This window comes from Thermobia domestica, chromosome 10, assembly GCF_964235325.1.
Source record: "Thermobia domestica chromosome 10, izTheDome1.hap1.1, whole genome shotgun sequence".
NCBI classification, from domain to species: Eukaryota; Metazoa; Arthropoda; class Insecta; order Zygentoma; family Lepismatidae; genus Thermobia; species Thermobia domestica.
Window position 1 is genome coordinate 72925962 of NC_137463.1, and position 20271 is coordinate 72946232.

Consider the following 20271-nt stretch of genomic DNA (forward strand, 5'->3'; position numbering starts at 1 on the left):
GGAAACTGAGAACAACCATAAGCTTGAGATTTTAGTGTTCGTCGAATTATTGCTGCTGCAGTTTTGATCACTCTCAATTCATCATCTTTTTCAACAACTTGTCGATTTTGGTACCAGACGTCCAACAGGATTCTGGATGCTGTTCCACTGAAGCAAATTACGACCCTTCTTCCGGGAAGATCTGTTACATGTATGTTGGAACCAAAACGCCCGATCAATTTTCTTTTCAGGTGGCTGTCATCGTATGATTCCACGTTAGGGTTCAGATCGTTATACAGTTTTTGCAATTACTTCAATGTGTACTGGCATTCATAATTCTCAATTAAATATTGACATAATTTATCAAATGCTGCAGCTCTTTCAGAGTCTGCTATTGATCCGCCTCTAGTTGCTGGCTTTCCAGGTTTACTTGAGCCTTCCACATTGAATCTTGACAAACAATACCTATGGTACCTACCATCACATTGGACTAGGTCAATGACATTGCTAAGTCTGAGAAATACTTCTCGTCCCCAAGCACAATTTCTTCTTATTGCGTCTTCACGGATACCTTTTATCAACTCAACTGTCTGTACCTCACTCCATTCTTCTTGGTATGGATATTTGCATTTCGATACGGCCACACATTGGCGACCACACAAGAAACACTGTGTTTTGAAGTCAAATGAGCACGGGGAGTTTGTCTAAGCTCAGGATTTGGAACAGTTGGAGGTGGCTTGGGTTTTAAAGTGTAGCGCCTACGACACTCCTTATGCACTTCCAACACTACTTCCGTTTCGAATTTCTCCTTCACACCATCTTGCGTAATTTCACTACACTCTATTATTCTATCTCTCCCTTTTTGAGTTAACCGAATAAGTTCACCACCTTTATCAACACAAGGTTGCAATACACAACTCATACTTACAATGATAATAATATCGTTTTCACGTCCACAAAGCAAATCAAAACTGTTATGAAACAACTAGCGGTAATACCACTTGTTATACTTGATCAGTGTGCCTTTGTTTGGAAGACATAGTAAATTATCAGAAATAGGTTTTAAACGTAAAAGGTACGCCTTTGGCGCGGGAGTCCCGGGTTCGATTCCCGGCGGGAGCTCATGTGGTTCGGATTCCACGTTAATCAGTAGGTCCACGTCTCATATAGCCTCGCTGCTGAACGGGACGCTAAACTAAAATCAACTCAACTCAACGTAAAAGGTAAAGTAGATACACAAGAGAATGTCGTTTACACTTTTTTAAACATTAATCTTAAAATAATAATTATGCATGTTGATTTAAAAATACGCAGAGGAAATGTCGAGATTTTATAATTTAGAGACATCTCCGGAGCAAAACTATAACTGTATCTTTAACAAAGAGAAAAAATAATTTTCTAATCTCTTTCCTTCTACCCCTTCCCTCTCCCAAACCCAACACTATTTCTGCGGAGACTTTTTACCACACTTAGAGTAAAGGAAAATAAATAATTTGGAACAGCCAAACCATTGTTTTTTTTTTTTTTTGATGCCCGGGTTTAGGTGTTTTTCTGTCTAATTTTACTGTACTATATAGGATGTTGACACAAGAGAAATGCCTCAATAATTATTACAATCCATTTTGTCGCCTTTCTTGTGTATTAAAACAATCATTCATTCTATCCACTCTTGTGGTAATTCCTCCTTGTTCCAGATGAGAATAATGAGTTTGTGTATCTTGTTCCACAATTTCCCCCTCTAGCTAAAATTAACTCAGGCGGAATTTCGTCTGCACCGGGATATTTGTGTTTCTTTAATTTCTTTATAGGAATTTCTATAAAGGTATCCAAGAAAATTATGTTGCTTTTTGTGGAATTCTGTGTTGAATTGGCCCTCATACTGTGAGTTGAATGCGAATGGAAATAAGACGAAGGTCAGTAATTTGTGAAAGTATAACCAACATATTACCTGGTTGTGGCAGTTCAGTTAATTCTGAACTTGCGTAAGGACAGAGTAAATATGAACCTCCATAGAGCATCATAAGAGCGTGTATGCTGTACGAGTTCAAACTGTTGAAACGCCGCTGCAGCGGGGTGGTAGGTATGTCGTATCTTGGGTGAGGGTGTCGTGACTATGCGGACAATGTAGCGGTAGTTTAATAAGTTTAAGGCACTCGAAGACGCATCATGTGCCGGAAGAGCAGTACATGTCAAAATGAAGATCTTCAGCAACAATTGTGACGAACAGTGGCCAGACATGTGAATAACTGGGACTACAATTCAGTGTGAGTAGAGAAACAATTCAGCAGCACCTCCATTAACTTGAGAAGCACTATAAGTTGGGTCGATGGGTCGCACATGATTTGACTCCGGGCCAGAAGACAACGGGAGCAGACACCTATGTTTATTTGCTGTCTCGTTTGAGAAAGGAGCCATTTCTGGGACAAGGTGTTGATATGTGGTGAGAAGTGGATCCTGCACGAAGCTCCATGGTGGCGTCATGATCGGATAGTATTCCATGAAACTGTTCCAAAACAGCCGAATCCAGCATTGCACCAGAAGAAGGGCCTCCTGTGTGTTTGGTGGACTGCTCGCGCATCGTACATCGGGAACTGCTACCAGCTGTTCAGAACATCAATGCAGTTGTGTACTGTCAGCAGCTGATCCGCGTTCAAGAAAAAAAAACTCTGGAACCAGCACTCCTGAATCGCAAAGGGGTCCTTCTGTTACAGTACAAACCTAAGCCCCACATGGCTAGGATGACCCGAGACACCATTCTACGCCTTGTATGGAAACACAATTGCAACCGCCATATTTCCCGGACAATGCATCGTCCGATTATCACCTGTTCCATTCCTTAGATAATCAGCTTAGAGGATGCCAGTTTATATGCCTAGTAGAGATGCAAAATGCACTTGGTACCTTCGTCGCTTCACGGCCCATGTTTTTCTACCGCGATCGATTCCATGGCTTCAAAACGTTCGCAGAAGGTTGACGATGATGATGAGGACTATTTTTGATCTTCCAGGTACGTCTTAGGTAGTATATCGATGTTGGAAGGTAGTGAGTGAAAATACGACACAACTTTCTTGGTTACCTTTATATTTCTGTTTGTCTAGGCTTTGAAATGTATGGTTCTGCTGTGCATTTCCCTTTTCCTACGAACATTAGTTTTTGGCTGCGTGTTAAGGAAATCGTCAAAGACTTCTTTCCATCTATTCATGATGCTATTTGTATCAGTAAGAATTGTTTCGTCATCTCTCTTTTATACGGGTGAGGTTGATACCCTTTCTTAAATTCGTTGATGCTTTTGAACATGTCTCGAATTTTTTTTTTTTTTTTTTACTTTTATCTTCAAGTTTAATTTAAGCTTTCAAAAAATCGCGTTTCTCTCTCTTCAAGATAAATCATGGGCACCTCATGTGTGTTGTGTATCATGTGTAGTAACACTTAGGCCGTGTCCAAAAGATACAAGTGTGCATTTGAAGTACGCTAAATTCCGGAACTGACGTCACCTAGTGTGCGTCAAAAGGTCCAAGTTCACAAGTCTGCGAGTGCATAGTACGTAGTGTGCGAGGATGTACACTACGTTAGCACACTTGCGTACTTAAGATGGGAGTTCTTCGTAGTAGGAACAACAATAATGTCAAAGTGACTTAACAAAATTTTAAAAGACATATTTTTAATACTTTTGTTGAGATGAATATATTTGTGGGCTGATCTAATAATAGTTTACTTGATAAATATACAAATTAGTGATTTTAGAAGTGGAATATAAAAATGTTACGCAAATAATAAACGTATTTACGTTAAGTTCTTTGAGTATGCAATGGAATTTAAAATAGTATAGGGAAAGCAACCAAGTAGTTTCTTTAATAATGCTATAAAGGCATTTGTGTTTAAATATTACATGGTTTATGTAGCTTAATTGAAATAATTAAACTATCGGTAATGGAGCTATTTGCACGTAAATGACAAATTTTAATGGCGTATGAATTCAAATGTTAAGCTCTATCATAGAATAATGAATACTTAGATTATTTATTTATCTATACCTACAGCTACAGCTGCAGCTGCAAATGTTAATTCGTAGGTAGATAGGCCTAATTTTCTAGTTTTGATTCTAAACAAATTCCTTTCAAAGCTACCATATTTCCTTGCACTTAAGAGACTGTAATATACCAATTACCATACATTTTGCATTTTTGACAGCTGCCCAAAAGTGAAATACAGATCAAAAATTTCTTTCTCCACATTTATCATTCATTTGGTAAGTCTTTACTTTGGCCTTTTTTTTCTATTCTTCGATTCAACGATTTGATCTTTCGGTTCCGCTTTTGAAAACTTGCCTGTAAGCTCATATATATATAACTAAATTGCTTCCTTTCTTTATCAAAGTTTAATATTTAATTCACATATTATTGCCGAGTGAGCGTCAGCGAGTGAAGGCAGGATAGAAACTCGCGGTGCACGTTCTTTTCAGCCTTGGTTACGAATCGGTTCATTGAACGATTCATTGAATGAAATGGCCAAAGTAAAGACTTGCCTTCCTTTTAATCTATATAATCCCATTACGCTACCCATTATGAATTGATTATTGACAAATAATTCCTTTCGTATAGTTGAACAATGAGAGCCACTACATTGCATACTGTATTTTTTCATAAAACCGCCTCTTAATTTTCATAAAATTCTTATTAGATTGATAGTAGCTTTTTATGATTATATTTGGACGAGGGGATTTGTTTCGTTACTGAGTAACCATTTTCGTTGTGGGAAGTATGTAGGAGAGACAGCGGGTATACTTCAAGAAAGATGTAGTGCGCCGAAAGCTTAGTGCAATGCACGCAAATTTTGAATTGTATACAATGTACAGAACTCATTTAAGAGGGCTTGTAAGATAGTAATCTTATATATATATATATATATATATATATATATATATATATATATATATATATATATATATATATATATATATATATATATATATATATATATATATATATATATATATTTCAACATATTACTTTAATTAGGATTATCCACCTTGAGTACACGTGATTCTTATAAATTGGTATTTCATAGTGACATAATAGCTTCTTCCTGTAAATTTTGGACCTCATGTTCAACTCCACCACTTCTTTCCTTGTCATCTTAGTAAGTGTTAACTTTTGGCAGTTGTGCCCACCCCCCCTTATGTCTATGACGCACCCCCCAATTGTCTATCCGTAGGTGTTCTTCCATGAACAAATCTTTTTTTCGATTAATTTTACCCCCCTCATCAAACATATTTATATAGATTTTAACCCCCCCCAAATATTTCAATGACGCAGTTTGCGTCATAGCCCCCCCTTGTGGGCACCCCTGACTTTTGGTGTAGATTAAAAATATGGAGGCACTATTTTTAAGATTTACGGGTAAAATCTATAGATTCACAAAGAAAAAGTAACATATAAGGAACTTCAACATTAGCACAATATGGTAGAAATAGTCTAATCAGTATGCCTGTAGCTGAAGCAATACAGTAGAACGACAACAATTATAGTTTCATTATTGTGTATCTACCGCACAGAAAGGAATTATACTCAATATAAACTCTATCCTAAAGTAGTTTTGAGCCACATTATTGTAAATAGTGCTCCCCTTGGTACCTTCGGTGTCCTAACGCTCTTGCAAATTGCCTACTTTCACCTGCAATGAAATTCCTAAGCTACTACGCAACAGTGTCATCAGCTCACTAACCACTAGTGCAACTTTTCTTCCGGGGGTTAAATATATATTCCCTCGCGCAAGCATGCCTAATAAAATAGAACATCATCAATAGTTTAGTGGTTTTTATGCTGATAAATATTTGCAGATAAGGCAAAGCTGAAGCTCTTAACATACATAAAAGAATCTCTTGTCATTATATGGTTACCCCATATTGTCAATCTGTACGATATATTTATCTCTAATATAACTGGAAGGTCGTTCATCTAAAAAAAAAAAAAAAAGCATGTTAATTTTTTCTAGTACTCGAAATTCTCCCTTCTTTTGTTATCCATGTTCAATATTCCACCACGATGAGGTGCTGTAAACAAGTGTGGATCAAAAGCTAATTTGATAAAGTGTACACTATTTAGCGTACACTCCATTTGTAAACTTCGAGTGTGCATCCTCGAAGTGCGCACTATGCACTTTTGGACACGGCCTAACTGAGTGGATGAAAGGAAAGATGCGAGCAATGAAGTACGGAGTGCCCATGATTTGGCGCGAACCGAGGGACCACACAACGGATTGTTACTTTTGTCTGACTAGTGTTTCAGGTTATTCCAGTAAAAATAAACATTCTATTGTGTATGCCGGCGTGATGTCAGCAATGAAACCGGTACCACACGAGCCGGATTTGCCAATACCCTCAGCACCATCAAGCACAGTGACTGAAAGAAAGGATTGTAGCAACAAAAGTGAAAGTGATTATCTATCAGAATGGGAATTTGAAAATGACCAGTTGCCTCACCTCATTCAGCAACCTGAACTTAATGACTTAGTGCGAGACCTGAATTTGACAAAAAATGAGGCCCAGATACTTGGATCTAGGCTAGAACAGTGGCGTCTTTTAGCACCAGGCACGTCTATTTCACTGTACAGGGATCGAGAGAAGGAATTCGCACAGTTCTATCGGATGGAGAATTCAATGTGTGTGTGTACCGATGTGAATGGACTGTTCTATACACTTGGAATTGAACATAACCCAATGCAATGGCGTCTGTTTATTGATGCCTCTAAGTTGAGTTTAAAGGCAGTGCTTCTGCATAACGGCAATCAGTGGCCGTCCATACCCATTGCCCACGCAGTAGGCATGAAAGAGTCGTATCAAACTATGGATGAAGTGCTGTCTGCCATAAAATACAACTCTTTTAAGTGGAAAATGTATTGTGATCTTAAAGTTGTAGCCATCCTCCAGGATTTTCAAAAAAGATACACAAAGTATAGTCGTTTTTTGTGTTTGTGGAACAGCCAAGACACTGCAAACCACTATGTACAAAGGCTTTGGCCTAAGCGTGAGCAATACACAGTTGATGAGCAAAATATACATCTTCCACTCCACTGATTAATGCTAACCAAATCTTACTTCCCCCACTTCTCATTAAACTTGGTTTAATGAGTACATTTGTGAAGGCTCTGGACAAGGAGAGCGTAACTTTCAAGTACTTAAGGAAAAATTTCCCAACTTAAGTGAAGCAAAGGTTGCAGCAGGAATTTTTACTGACCCTCAGATAAGGAAATTACTTCATGACCCAGGTCTTGAAAATAAAATGAACCATTTTGAAGTCGCTGCATGGAATGCATTTGCTGCGTTATGTGACGGTTTCCTAGGGAAATACAGGAGTCCTCACTATGTACAGTTGGTCGATGATTTGATAGCAACCTATCAAGTTCTATGCTGTCGCATGTCATTGAAGCTACCTTTCCTTGATTTTCACTTGGACTTTTTCTCTCCAAACTTGTGTGACGTGAGTGATGAACACGGAGAGCGATTCCACCAAGAAATTTCCCAAATGGAACGCCGGTACCAAGGCAAATTGGTTGCTTCAATGATGGGCGACTACTGTTGGTTTTTGTATGCAGGGAGTCCGACACTAAATCACACAAAAGAAGATCATCACTACGTTTGTACCGAAAATATTTTCGTTTGTACCATTTTCCTTATAGGGTTACTTGAAGTCAACTGGGGGGAGGGCTATCTTGGCGCCAAGATAGCTCTTCCGTATCACAGCACAAAAAATTAAAATACACCATTCGAAAGCAAATCGTTTGTACCGAAAAAAGTTCTGTTTGTTCCCTGATAGTTTTCGAGAAAGAGGGGATGACATTTGGGGGGGGTATCTTGGCGCCAAGATAGCCCCCCGTATCACAGCACAAAAAATGAAATTCAGCATTCGAAAGCAAATCGTTTGTAACGTTTGTACCGAAAAAAGTTTTGTTTGTACCCTGATAGTTTTCAAGAAAGAGGGGATGATATTTGCGGAGCTATCTTGTACTCGTACTCAAGATAGGCCCCGTAATGTGTATTTTTTCCATGCCCATTAATAAGTATTATGTGTTTATTCATGTGAATTTATGTGTATTTAGAACTCTGGTTGTGCATACTCAAACTATTAAAAAAAAAACGTTTTGGGAATAACTCAACGCTAAAATTGAATCGGCGAGTGGGAAAACAGTGTGTCCAAAATAAACCATTTTGAGGTAAAGGCAAAAATAAGACTAAAGATGTAGAACTTCAAGTAAGACCAGTACAATTTGCAAGACCTCGCAATTTATAGCAGAATGCTATAATGCCGACTGTACATTTGTGGCATTAACAAACGAAACTTCTTTCTTCAAATATCTCAAAATTCGTTTTGTGGACTAATAGTGTTTTTCCACTCACCGATTCAATTAAATTTTCTCTATTTCTGCCCTTTTCCGTAAGTAAATATCGTATTTTTTTTATTCAACAATGACTTACTTGCTTTGGACTTTTGTCTATCAAAGCAGCGAGTTTCTTGAGCCGTTAATGTGACAGATATAAACAGTTGATTTCTTCAGTTGGTGTAAAACTTAAACGTGGAAGGACGCAGTTTAGGTGAGTGAACAGAGTTCTAAATACACATAAATTAACTTGAATAAACGCATAATACTTATTAATGGGCATGGAAAAAGTACACATTACGGGGCCTATGCGTACAAGATAGCCACCCCAAATGTCATCCCCTCTTTCTCGAAAAATATCAGGGTATAAACAAAACTTTTTTTTAGTACAGACGGTACAAACAATTTGCTTTCGAATGGTGTATTTCAATTTTTCGTGCTGTGACCGGGGGGAGACATCTTGGCGCCAAGATAGCCCCCCCAGTTGACCTCTCAGGTACCGCTATAAGGAAAATGGTACAAACGAAAATATTTTCGGTAGAAACGGTGCAAACGTAGTACAAACGAATGACCTAGTCATTGTTTCAATTTTCTAAAGTGGGGGGGGGGCTATCTTGCCATACGTTTCATTTTGGGTATAAGGGTCACCAAAACTGTCACCAATGAACTTAGGGGCCCCAAAAACTATCAATTCGACACTAGTATCAGTCATTTTCAATTACTTTTACATATACGCCTAACCCTTTTGGAGTACTAATGGGGGCTGAATTTAGATTTAAACGGCATCGGAAATGTCACTGCTCATCTCAGTGATCCCGAAAACTATGGATTTGACACTAATATCGACCATTTTCAGTCATTGTCATATATATATATATATATATATATATATTATTCCTACGCAAGTTGCGGGCCTGAATTTGGATTTAAACAGCATCGGAAGTGTTACTGTTCATCACAGCAACCCCAAAAACTATGGATTCGACACTAATATCGGTCATTTTCGATCATTCGTATATATATATATATACCCTCTCCCCCGTCCCCAGGTCAGGCGCTGAATTTGGATTTAAACGGTATTAAAAGTGTCACTGTTCATCTCAACGACCCAGAAAACTATGGATTCGACACTATTATCAGTCATTTAAGATTTTTTTGTATATCACCATCTTCCTCCTCCCTAAAGTTTCGGCGTTGAATTTGGATTTAAATTGCATCAAAAATGACACTGTTCATCTCAATAAGCCCGAAAACTATGGATTTGACACTAATATCGGTCATTTTCGATCATTTTGTATATCTCCCCTCCCTTTCCCCTAAGCTGCAGTGCTGAAATTGAATTTAAGGTTGTTCGAAAATGTCACTGTTCATCTCATCAACGACGAAAACTATGGGTTTGACACTAACAAGCAAAGGGTACTATATCAGGACTCGGGTTGCGCAATAAGAGTTATATATCTTTAAAGAGCATCGAATAGTTAATTACCAAGTTTTTAGCTGCAGTCCGCCAATAGGGAAAAAGTGATGGAACTTGACAGTTAACATTTGGGTCTATGGCAAACACAAGAAAGAAAGCGTTTCTCCCGTCTCTCTTATGTATTTAGGAAAGTGAGATAGCGATTCAAACGACATATTCAAGCCACACAGTTGATGGGGAGAGTAGAAAGGATCGAATGATCCAAACAAAATCAGTTTGCACAATGTGCATATCTTACAACAACGAACAAAGACAACGAGCTTTCCGACAAATTTGTTCCTGCGAATGTCACATTCACGAAGAAACTGATCCCGGCTGGACGCACAGGACTAGAGCAACCCTGGATGTGTACTTTCTCCGTCTTTACGAGAACTTTGTCAAATTCGTCACTGACACAATCCCAGAACACGAACTTCTGACACCGTGATTTCTTGAAACTCCAATCGTTTACGATGTATCAGTTCTGTGCTCCCCTGTTCCGCAACATGGTTCGATTTGCTTTTCAAAAGCAGGATACCTGGATATCGAACTGGAAACATTCCAGACACCCATTTAGTACTCCTTCGACTCCTTACCACTAAATTGTGTTATCACTCCGAGTCGACGGCCATTGTAAGATGTGCAAATACTGCACAAACTACTTTTGTTTGGATCATTCGATTTTTTCTACTCTTCACATCAACTGTATGGCTTGAACATGTCATTCGAATCACTATCTACCTTCCAAATACCGCATATAGCAGAGACGGAATAAACGCTTTCTTTCTTGTGCTTGCCATAGGCCCCAATGTTACATTTTAAGTTCCATCACTTTTCCCTATAGGCGGACTGCAGCTAAAAACTTGGTAATTAACTAACTATTTGATGCTCTTTAAAGATATGTAACTCTTATTGTGCAACTCGAGTCCTGATATCGTTCCCTTTGCTTGTAATGGTGAAAAAAAATTGCACAAAATTATAATCCGTTTGCCACACTGAACGTCCGCACTTTTGTTGTGTTCTCTGATTGTTAAACAAGAATAGCATCTGGACTTTAATGTACAAACACTTTTACGCCATATCTGCTGACCTTACGAAAATTGTGGGGAACGTTTTGCATGGGTGACGCGAAACACGATGTATCAATTTCATTCAAGCATCTACGGATTCGTCGGATAAGACTTGCAACGAATGTTGGGTGATAACTATTGGCATACATTTGTCTCTTTAAATTTCCCAAAAGTCCTTAATAGGCCGAAGTTGAGGAACATTAGGAGGATTTTGATCTTTGGGTATGTAGCGTATGCCATGGCTGCAAGACTTGCTGTAGCGTAGTGGCAGCCTAAATCTGGCCAAAACATCCCATTGTCTCCACGATTATACGTGTTGATAAACTATTTAACTTTCGGCAGACAGAACTTCACATAACGTTCAGTGTTTAGCGCAAGACCGGTGGTAAAAAAAAACAAAAAAAAAAAAACTGCGGTTTAGAGAGTCTCTTTTCACTCATCGCAAGCCATCGCAACACCTTTTGCACCTTTTGTGGATATTTTGATTTCGGATGAAAACGCACTGAATCAGGCATATCACCAGTTCCTAGATCGTAGTACGATTTTGGCTGCTACTCGTGACCGTCTAATGTAAAATAGATCTCATCGTCCATCATGCAGAGTACATCATTTTTAGCAGTGAACGTTTTGGTGACCAGACTTCTTAAACGTTGTTTCTGAATCACAATTTGTTGTTCCGTAACCTTCGGCATAGTTTTCGTTTACGTCTGGCAATTCCCATTTTCTGTAAAGCATCCTTCACTGTATTTTTATCACAGTGAAATTTTCTACCAAGTTTTTGGTACGATTTTGCCACCTTACTGCAGTAGCTCGTCGAAGTTGTCTCAACACCTTGGGATCACTTAAAGTTGATTTCCGTTCACTGCCGACCATATTTTTCACGTTCAGACCCTTCCCTACTTTCGACACAATATTATACACCGTTTGTCTTGAATATCCCACACTCTGGAAGCGTTTCACAAGGTTTGAGTTTTTAACATTCGGATTGTCTTTCCAATATTGCACGATTATTTTACAACGCTGTTCCTCTTTTAATGCCAAACTCATTTCATTGTACGTCATTCTTCTCCTGCACTTGCTAATGCACGACAGATATACTAATCTTCCTGAATAGCTCATATCGTGTGCCACGGTCCACTGTTGCCAGAGTTTGCAGTGTTGCAAATTTGTGCAATTTTTTTTTACAATACGTTATCCGCACTTCCTTCCTCCAAGTTGCGCCTTCAAAGTGAAATGGTAAAATCCATCTTAGGCCTGAACCTCATCGGTTGAAAATTTTTATCGAGATTAGTCTGGTGGTTCAAGAGTTATAATTTGTCGCACTAAAAACAAGTATTTGTTTACATACAAAATTTTGTACATAAAATTTATAGTAAGACTATTCATGGCTTTGGATTGATTGTTTTAACAAAAGAGACACTGACCAAAGCTTAAAACCCACTTTATTTTAAATTATAATTTGTAACTGTTTCGGATATCTAGCATATCCTTCTTCAGACACTATCGAAAATAAATGAAAATACAGACATATATATAAATATTGTTATGACAAAGTTTAAATTCTTTCCGTTATCTTTGTCATAACAATATTTATATATATATGTCTGTATTTTCATTTATTTTCGATAGTGTCTAAAGAAGGATATGCTAGATATCCGAAACAGTTCCAAATTATAATTTAAAATAAAGTGGGTTTTAAGCTTTGGTCAGTGTCTCTTTTGTTAAAATAAAATTTATATTAAAGTCTGTATTTGAATATTAAATAATAGTAATTATATGTCTTAGTGCATGAGTATTAGTGAAATTATCCTACTGCTCTTCCTTTTAAGAAGTAATTTGGTTAAAATTAACAAAATTTCACCAGATCAAAGAGCACATTAAGAACATAGTTTTATTCAAGAGCCCTATTTGTTGCAACAGAAACGCTTCATGGTGGTAGATGTGTATGCAATTGTAAAAGTTCTGTAATTAACGCACAACCAGGAGTAAACGACTAAAAGTCACATAAAAGAAATGAGTGCCAAGGATGCCGATCCTGGGGAGCCGAGGGGCCCCGGCCCCCCACAAAGCTGATGTGGGGCCCCCTTTTTTATTTAAAAATATACATTGGATAATTTGAATGCAATTTGTCTTAAAATCCTCATATATGCCTTCTGCATCTGAATGCTCCCCCCAAATTTAAAGAGAAATCGGCGCCCTTGATGAGTGCAGCCTATTAATTTTCAAGAATATCTACAACAGTTTTATTTCCGAATGCTTCTTTTTTAAATATTTACACTATTGAAATTTCTCAACTTATATTTTTGATGCGTCTGAAAAGAAAGACGGTTCCATTACTAGTAAAACTAACCTAATACAAAGACTTTTGTTATTTTCCCATTTTTTCCGGAAACAAACCGGAAAAACGGTTTTTTACCAGCAGGTTCAAAATTCACTACTCTTGTTATCGCTGCTACCAGATAGTGATCAGTGTCACAGTCGTGTCATCTGAAGGAGCAAACATCAATTATGCTAGACTGTCTTCTTGTATCTACTAAAATGTGATAAATTTGATTGTATGTTTTTCCATCTGGCGAGGTCCATGTGTATTTATTAACATCGCGATGTGGGAATTTTGTACTCCTCACGATAATGTTTTTGGATGTTCCAAAAATCACGAAACTGACAACGTTGTCATTACTTTCCTTATGCAGTCTTTCTTCCCCTATAACCGGTTTGAAAATATACCTGCGCATTGAAATCTTCTAATAGAATTTTCAGAAGGTATTGTGGGAGTTGGTCGAATAAACGTGATACTTCTTTAAAAAATTTCTTTTATATCATCGTCCTTATCTTTTATTGGGGCATGTACATTTAAAACAATAATATCACACCACCTACACTTAAGAGTAATAAAAGAAAGTCTATCGTTAACGAATTAAACCCGTTTAATTGCTGATATTAAAAGAATCGAAATTAAAATGCTATTTGTATGGTCACATACAGAATAAAATTACAAAAACTTACAATTATTACTGGAAATTAATACTATCACTCATTTCGAATAGTTTCTAATGTATTGAAATTTCATTTCTTATCGATAGTATGAAACGTTACAAATAGTTGTACTGTAAATTTCCATAACTGGTCTCCAAGTGGATCTGTATACCAACGAAATGTGGTTTTGTCAAGTTTAACAGAAAGTCCAAAATACGCCTCTTGAAAACAGCTCTTATTCGTAAAACAATAAATAATGATCGCTTTTGGCTGTTGCAATAGTCTGTGCAAGCAGCATGATTAAAAATAATAAACATAGCATAACAACAGCTGCTTCTCTTATATATATATATATATATCTATATATCTATCTATCTATCTATCTATCTATCTATCTATCTATATATATATATATATATATATATATATATATATATATATATATATATATATATATATAAGGAAAGCTTGGTGTGGTGAGTGTAGGGGGCGCCGAATTCTATTTCGCCCCGGGCGCCGAAGTCTCTAGTTACGGCTCTGAGTGAATATATTAGCTAACCCGCACTATAATACCGCTGCTCGTAATATCAATGAAGTGAAGCAGTGTCGGGTTTGGTCCGAGGAAAAATGAGTGACCATTCATACTCACCAGATATTGTTGGCATTGCAGCATTCACTCAGTCTCGTGAAGAAAATTGGGGAGCTATTGATAAGCTGACCACACATCATCCCAAAGACATGAGTGCCACAAAACGACTGGTAAGTCATGATCTCTTAGAGGCTGATGCAACAGAAGCTTAAATAAGTTTAGCTTCTATTGAAATAGGTCACATTGGTTATGACTGTACACTTCTGTTCACACACACACAAAACGAGACTTTCTTCCAGAGATTAAGTCCAAAAAATAGTTCATGCTTCTTACGAATTCCTCTTAGATCTACCTAATTTTCCCACCATTTTTGCCTTAGACAGGGTTAGATATTGAAGGATAGTATGCAGTATGTATATGATAATTATGTTGTAAATAAAAATAAAGCTACAATAGAGGAAATTAAGGTAGTTTTAAGTCCCAAATTTGGTACATTATTTGTATTTTTAATGTAGGTTGACTGAAAAAGCAATAAATGTAGGGAAACATCTTAACTACAAATAAACTGTAATGATTTATCATATGCCTTGTGTAAATTATTGATTTTTCACAACTGTTTATTCTAATTTGAGTGACCCCAAAACATACCATTATCCACTTATGATCCTTAAAGCCAGAACTTAGAAAATTTATTTAAAAAATCAAATCCAGCAGAATAAAAGAAATAATATTTTAAAAAGTACTCTGTTGTTTTCTAGTATAATATGTGATTCATTCGACCCGTGTTTTGCACAAAAGGTTAATAGGAAACTGGTCTTTGTTTCCAAAAGACTTGGAGATCTCAAGAATCAATGTTTAGAAAAGGATTGTAGACTTCAGAAAAAGAGTAAAACTACATTTATTTGTAATGTCAGTATTACAATATTCATGCCACAATACAGTTATCTTATGGTAGCATATACTACCACAGAAAATAAACCTAAACTTGAATAAATTTTGTTGTACGTAAGGGGAGTTGCCTGCCTTTCTTCCATTTTTAAGCTTGGCTCTTAAATCGCAATTTTTCAGGAAAGCAGATAAAGACTTTTGTAATTTAGTATCTGTAAAAATTTTCAGCACATAACTCCATAACTAGTATTAAAAGTAAACATACAAACATATTGAAAAAAAAAACTTTAAATTATTAATCTTTTAAAAATATTATGATTTCTTTCTAACTTGTATCTCTCACGCTTGGGGTCCCTGGACTTCGGGGTGGACAGACATGAGTGTAGGTTTTTTCGGAGTTCTCTCCAGGGCTGTAGTCGAGGGTGCACGGCAGTACACGCCGTATACCCTCTGCTTAATCTTTAATCATTAGAGTGTACCTTCTGCTTCAAAGCATACAGTACTTTCTATTTTTGTTTCGTTTATATTCATTGAATTGGGTCATGACTCCAATGATAACCTGGCGTCAGGATGGGGCGCCCCCATCGCCCAGTTCTTCGGAACTGCTGGCAGCCACTGGTCCTCCAGGTTAGAGTTGTACCGGGCCGATCATTTGGCATTTAAAACCTACCATCGAGCACAATAGAAAGATAAGCCTCGGATGTGGACTGCTTTTTTTTGGATACCAACCTTGCTCTGGACTGTTTATGATAAATGGATTTGTGGTTTTAAAACGCACGGACCCAAAGCAATGAGACGGAGGAGTGAAGTGCACGCGCATTAAGCAGGAATGGATGAAATGGTGGCGTGAATGGTTGGTGAGAGTCTTGGGAAGTGGTGGTTTAAGTAAGAAGTGTCATGAAGAGAATAGCACGAAATGCTTTTAGACTATAAAACAGTAGTGTATCCTTTATATTTTAATTGAATTAATACGTGCGTTTTACATTGTTCATTAAAAAAAAAGTGCCTTCTATATCTTTTGTGACAATCATACATGATCACAAAACAGCGTATACACTCTGAAAATTTTTAGGACTACATCACTGGTTCTCTAGTTTCCTCCCACTTTCTTCATTCCACCATAATCACCCATTTCATTACCATCGTCTCATTTTCCCTCGGTAGATACTCATAGGACGTTAAATTAGGACCGAGAAAACTAATTTAAACTAAATGTTACAGCAATTTTATCTTTTGCCAGGAAGAGAGATTAGAATTTGTACGATTAAAAGAAAGGTACGATTTCTCTTATAGTATTCCTTCTTAGAATTCAGTAGCTTATATTTGTGCACATTTAGGTCACTTCTCACTTAAGGGTTTACACTACAGCAAAATTAAACTACCACTAATTTTAGAGTTTTTCTGTAATATCTTCAAAACAAATAAAAAATATTCCAAAAATAGAAACGTACTGAACTAGATAATACGATTTTGCATGTGATACCTTTACCACAATTCACCTATCTGTTTTTGGTATTCCGCTATTTACAGAACCCGCAAAAAATGCTAAATCTATCTACAGTTGCAAATCGAAAAGGGATAGATGAGTTGTGATAACGGTATCATATGCAAAATCGTATTGTCTAGTTCACTACGTTTCTATTTTCCGAATATTTTTATTTGTTTTGAAGATATTACAGAAAAACACTAAAATTAGCGGTAGTTTAATTTCGCTGTAGTGTAAACCCTTAATAACGATTCCACGATAAATATGAAAGCTTTGCATCTTCTCTTATTTCTTTGCATCTTCTAAATTAAAGTCCACAATTGTACTAATGTTTAACACTTACCTTTATGTGTTCTTAGACTGATGTTTCTACGTCATATTTTCTTTATACTGCACAATTTAAGGCTCCTGTATGAGTTTTTTTGATGTCAGTAATCTTCAATCCTGGGATCATTCGAACTTGACGTTTTTCATGAATTCTTCAACGTTTTTTCTATAATGAAATTATCTTATACAATATCTACACTATCGAAATAATGGTAGATAACATGAATTTGTTATGTTTACTTTATATGGTGTTAACCCTTAAAGATAGGTTTAGGAAAATATCAATCGCACACTTCACTCAAGATCCTTCTGTATGAACTAGCAAGGAAAGAGTATCATTTAGAGATAAAATAGTTGAGTGGGCTCATAACGTGTTTGGTTGTTGAAGTGTATAGACAAGTCTTCGCGCGCTGCAATAGGTCCTAACGTGCTTACCTTCAGCGTTGTTTTCCTTAGCAGTCAGGTTTGCTACTTTCCTTGTTCTCGTGGTTAATTTACATAGGTAGTTCAATGCAGCATGGCGTTCAAAAAGGTAAATACCTTAAAATATGATTTTGGTGGCGTTTTGCAGCGACCAAGTACGCTGAACTTAATCAAGTGTTATAGTGACAATTTCAAGTTCTCTGTTGATAATGTTTAAGTATAGAAATGGATACATACTGTAAGTAGTTGTATGTGAAAATATGTACCAAAGACGTATATGGAAACGTTTTGCATGCTTTTGACGGAAATGAGTATTTATTTATTTATTTATTTAACAATCTCCAGATACAGCTCAGAGGCCATTTTACACTGGATATCCAACAACAACAATGGAAAGGATTTTGGAAGGCATCGGCCAGGGCCTGTTTAGTAGGTACCATCCCGGCATTTGCCTGGTAGGACTGAGGGAAATCCTGGAAAACCTCAGTCAGGATGGTCGGCAGCGGGATTCGAACCCACGACCTCCCGAATGCAAAGCCAACTTTCTACCACTTGAGCTAAATTTGAAACATACAGTTTTATAGATTGATGTGCAAATTGTAACAATAAAGTTTCTTTGTACACCAATGGGAGTAGACGATTTTGAAATTAGAAAAGTTCTTGGGGGTTATAGTGTATTATCTAAAAATCTCTTCTGCACTATATTCTGTTGATCATGTTTATCCCGTATGAACCGGTCGTAAATTATTACACATAACAGTAAAAAGACCTTTTCCATCTTTTGTTTTCATCCCAAAGAACACGTTTTGTGTGTGTGTAATAATAATATTTTGCGGTGCAGAAACCCCTGTTTTTCTCTGGACTTTTCCGTTTCCTCCCACTTCCTTACACTATTTCGTTCATTCTTATCATCACTGTCCCCCTGAGAATAATCGTCTTAATTACTACTAATAAGTTTTGTCTAGGCCTACTTACTAGTCTAGTGGCTTGGGTGCTCACCTTTGGTGCACGAGGTTCCTTGAATTCCCGCTGGGACAGCTTTAAAATTTTAACGCATCACGGTGGTTCGGATTCAATGAACTGTAGGTCTACATCTTACATAGCATTGGCGCTGAAGAGGGACGTTGAATTCCAACCAATCAACAAAAATAAGCGAAGTCAAAAACATACAACGGATCACAACGGTAGACAGGCTATTATTTCAAGCAACACATTAGAAAAATATTTAACGAAACAGTTAACCTCACCTCATTAACGATAAGTATCTTGCTTTAATCCTGAGTCCAGCCCTTTTTGAATACAATATTTCACCTTCTGTCTCAGTTTCACAAGTAATGTGATAAGGTGATACCTTGACGGACTTCTCATCGAAATATGTTTTTTGTATTATGTTATTAGAGATTGGGAATACTAACGCCATCTGTTGCGAAAAGGCTCAACCTGATATTTTGCTATGTAGGCTTCCGGCTTCCAGCATCGTATTATACAAAGCAAAATTCATTCAACGAACACATCCAATTGGACGGCACGGCTGTAGAACTTGACTTATCACATAAATATTTAAATTATTAATGTTTTACCCTTTCGAATTATGGGCGGAAAAAATTGCGCCACATTTTCGAAAACAAAAGCACATACATATGTAAATAATTAAGAATCGCGATTAAATTTGTGATGGTGGTAGAACTTTAACTGCCATATATGCGTCTGAAATATATTGTGCAGGCTTTTAGTGCCCGAGTTATGCACAATCGAATATCCAAATCAATTCATTGGATATAATAAAAATAATTAATACCGTTTAAATTGCAATCAGATGCCAGTTTTTGACAATAAAGAATAAAAGTGAAATGAGAGGTGACTTTTCATGATTATGGATATTTCACTTGTTTTTAAATTTGAACGTGAATGTTATTTATTTTGTTCATCAAAATATTCGTACTATCTGTGCCCGGAAGGAGTTAAAGGTCATTAACCTACTTAAACACTGGTTTTGTTTTTAGAATAGAAGACGATGAAAACATGGCCACAAAATTCGAAAATGCCACCAAGACGACATAGCATTGATGATCATACCCGAATTAACAGCACAATGATAGATTGAATATTCTCTTTTTAAGTAAGTACCGGTACATAAAGTTCAAGTAAGATCTCCGCGAAAATATCCTGAGAAGAAGAATACTCTTTCTCCAAAATTTCCAGAGTATTTTCCTTGTTTTATATAAAAAAAACTCCACTTCACATCTCTTTCATTTAACAATTCTTAATCAGAAGAAAATTTTAAGCTGGTTTCAGGTGACTTTGCAGTCAAATTAAAAGAAAGTGCTCTTGTGTATTGGCATTGATTCTTCATTTAGAAAGCAGTGAACAATTACCTTCAAATAAAATGGAAATACGAATTTAGTTGAAGTATAGGTTGATAAGCGCTCGATATAAGTCATTACATTTCTAATTGTCTAATGAGGACAAAATATTTTGGGATCCAGTTATTGGGACGTGATGATTTATTTAGCTGAACTGAAAAGGATAAACAATTTAAAGATCCATTTTCTGTCTTATCTTCGCAGTGTTTTGTAAGTGAATCTATTGTCTACGATGCCTAAGAATTAATTTATTATGGAATTGAAAATCATATCCGTTTAAGCTGTATATCTCATCAAATGCAAACAGTATCTCAATGTATTGACAAAGTATTCAGTTT

At 36.7% G+C, this 20271-nt stretch overlaps 1 long non-coding RNA gene across 2 annotated transcripts in view; it reads right to left on the reverse strand.

The window, feature by feature from the left end:
- The window catches only part of LOC145662014 (uncharacterized), a 60706-nt gene extending 41753 nt beyond the window's left edge, over positions 1–18953 (reverse strand). Inside the window, exon 1 of one of the 2 annotated variants that reach the window (XR_014126948.1) lies at positions 18818–18953. This is a non-coding gene — a long non-coding RNA (uncharacterized LOC145662014). Of the gene's footprint in view, positions 1–17163; positions 17451–18817 lie in introns of those variants that run through there. The other variant, XR_014126947.1, reaches the window with a different exon arrangement.
- Positions 18954–20271: the final 1318 nt, after the last annotated feature.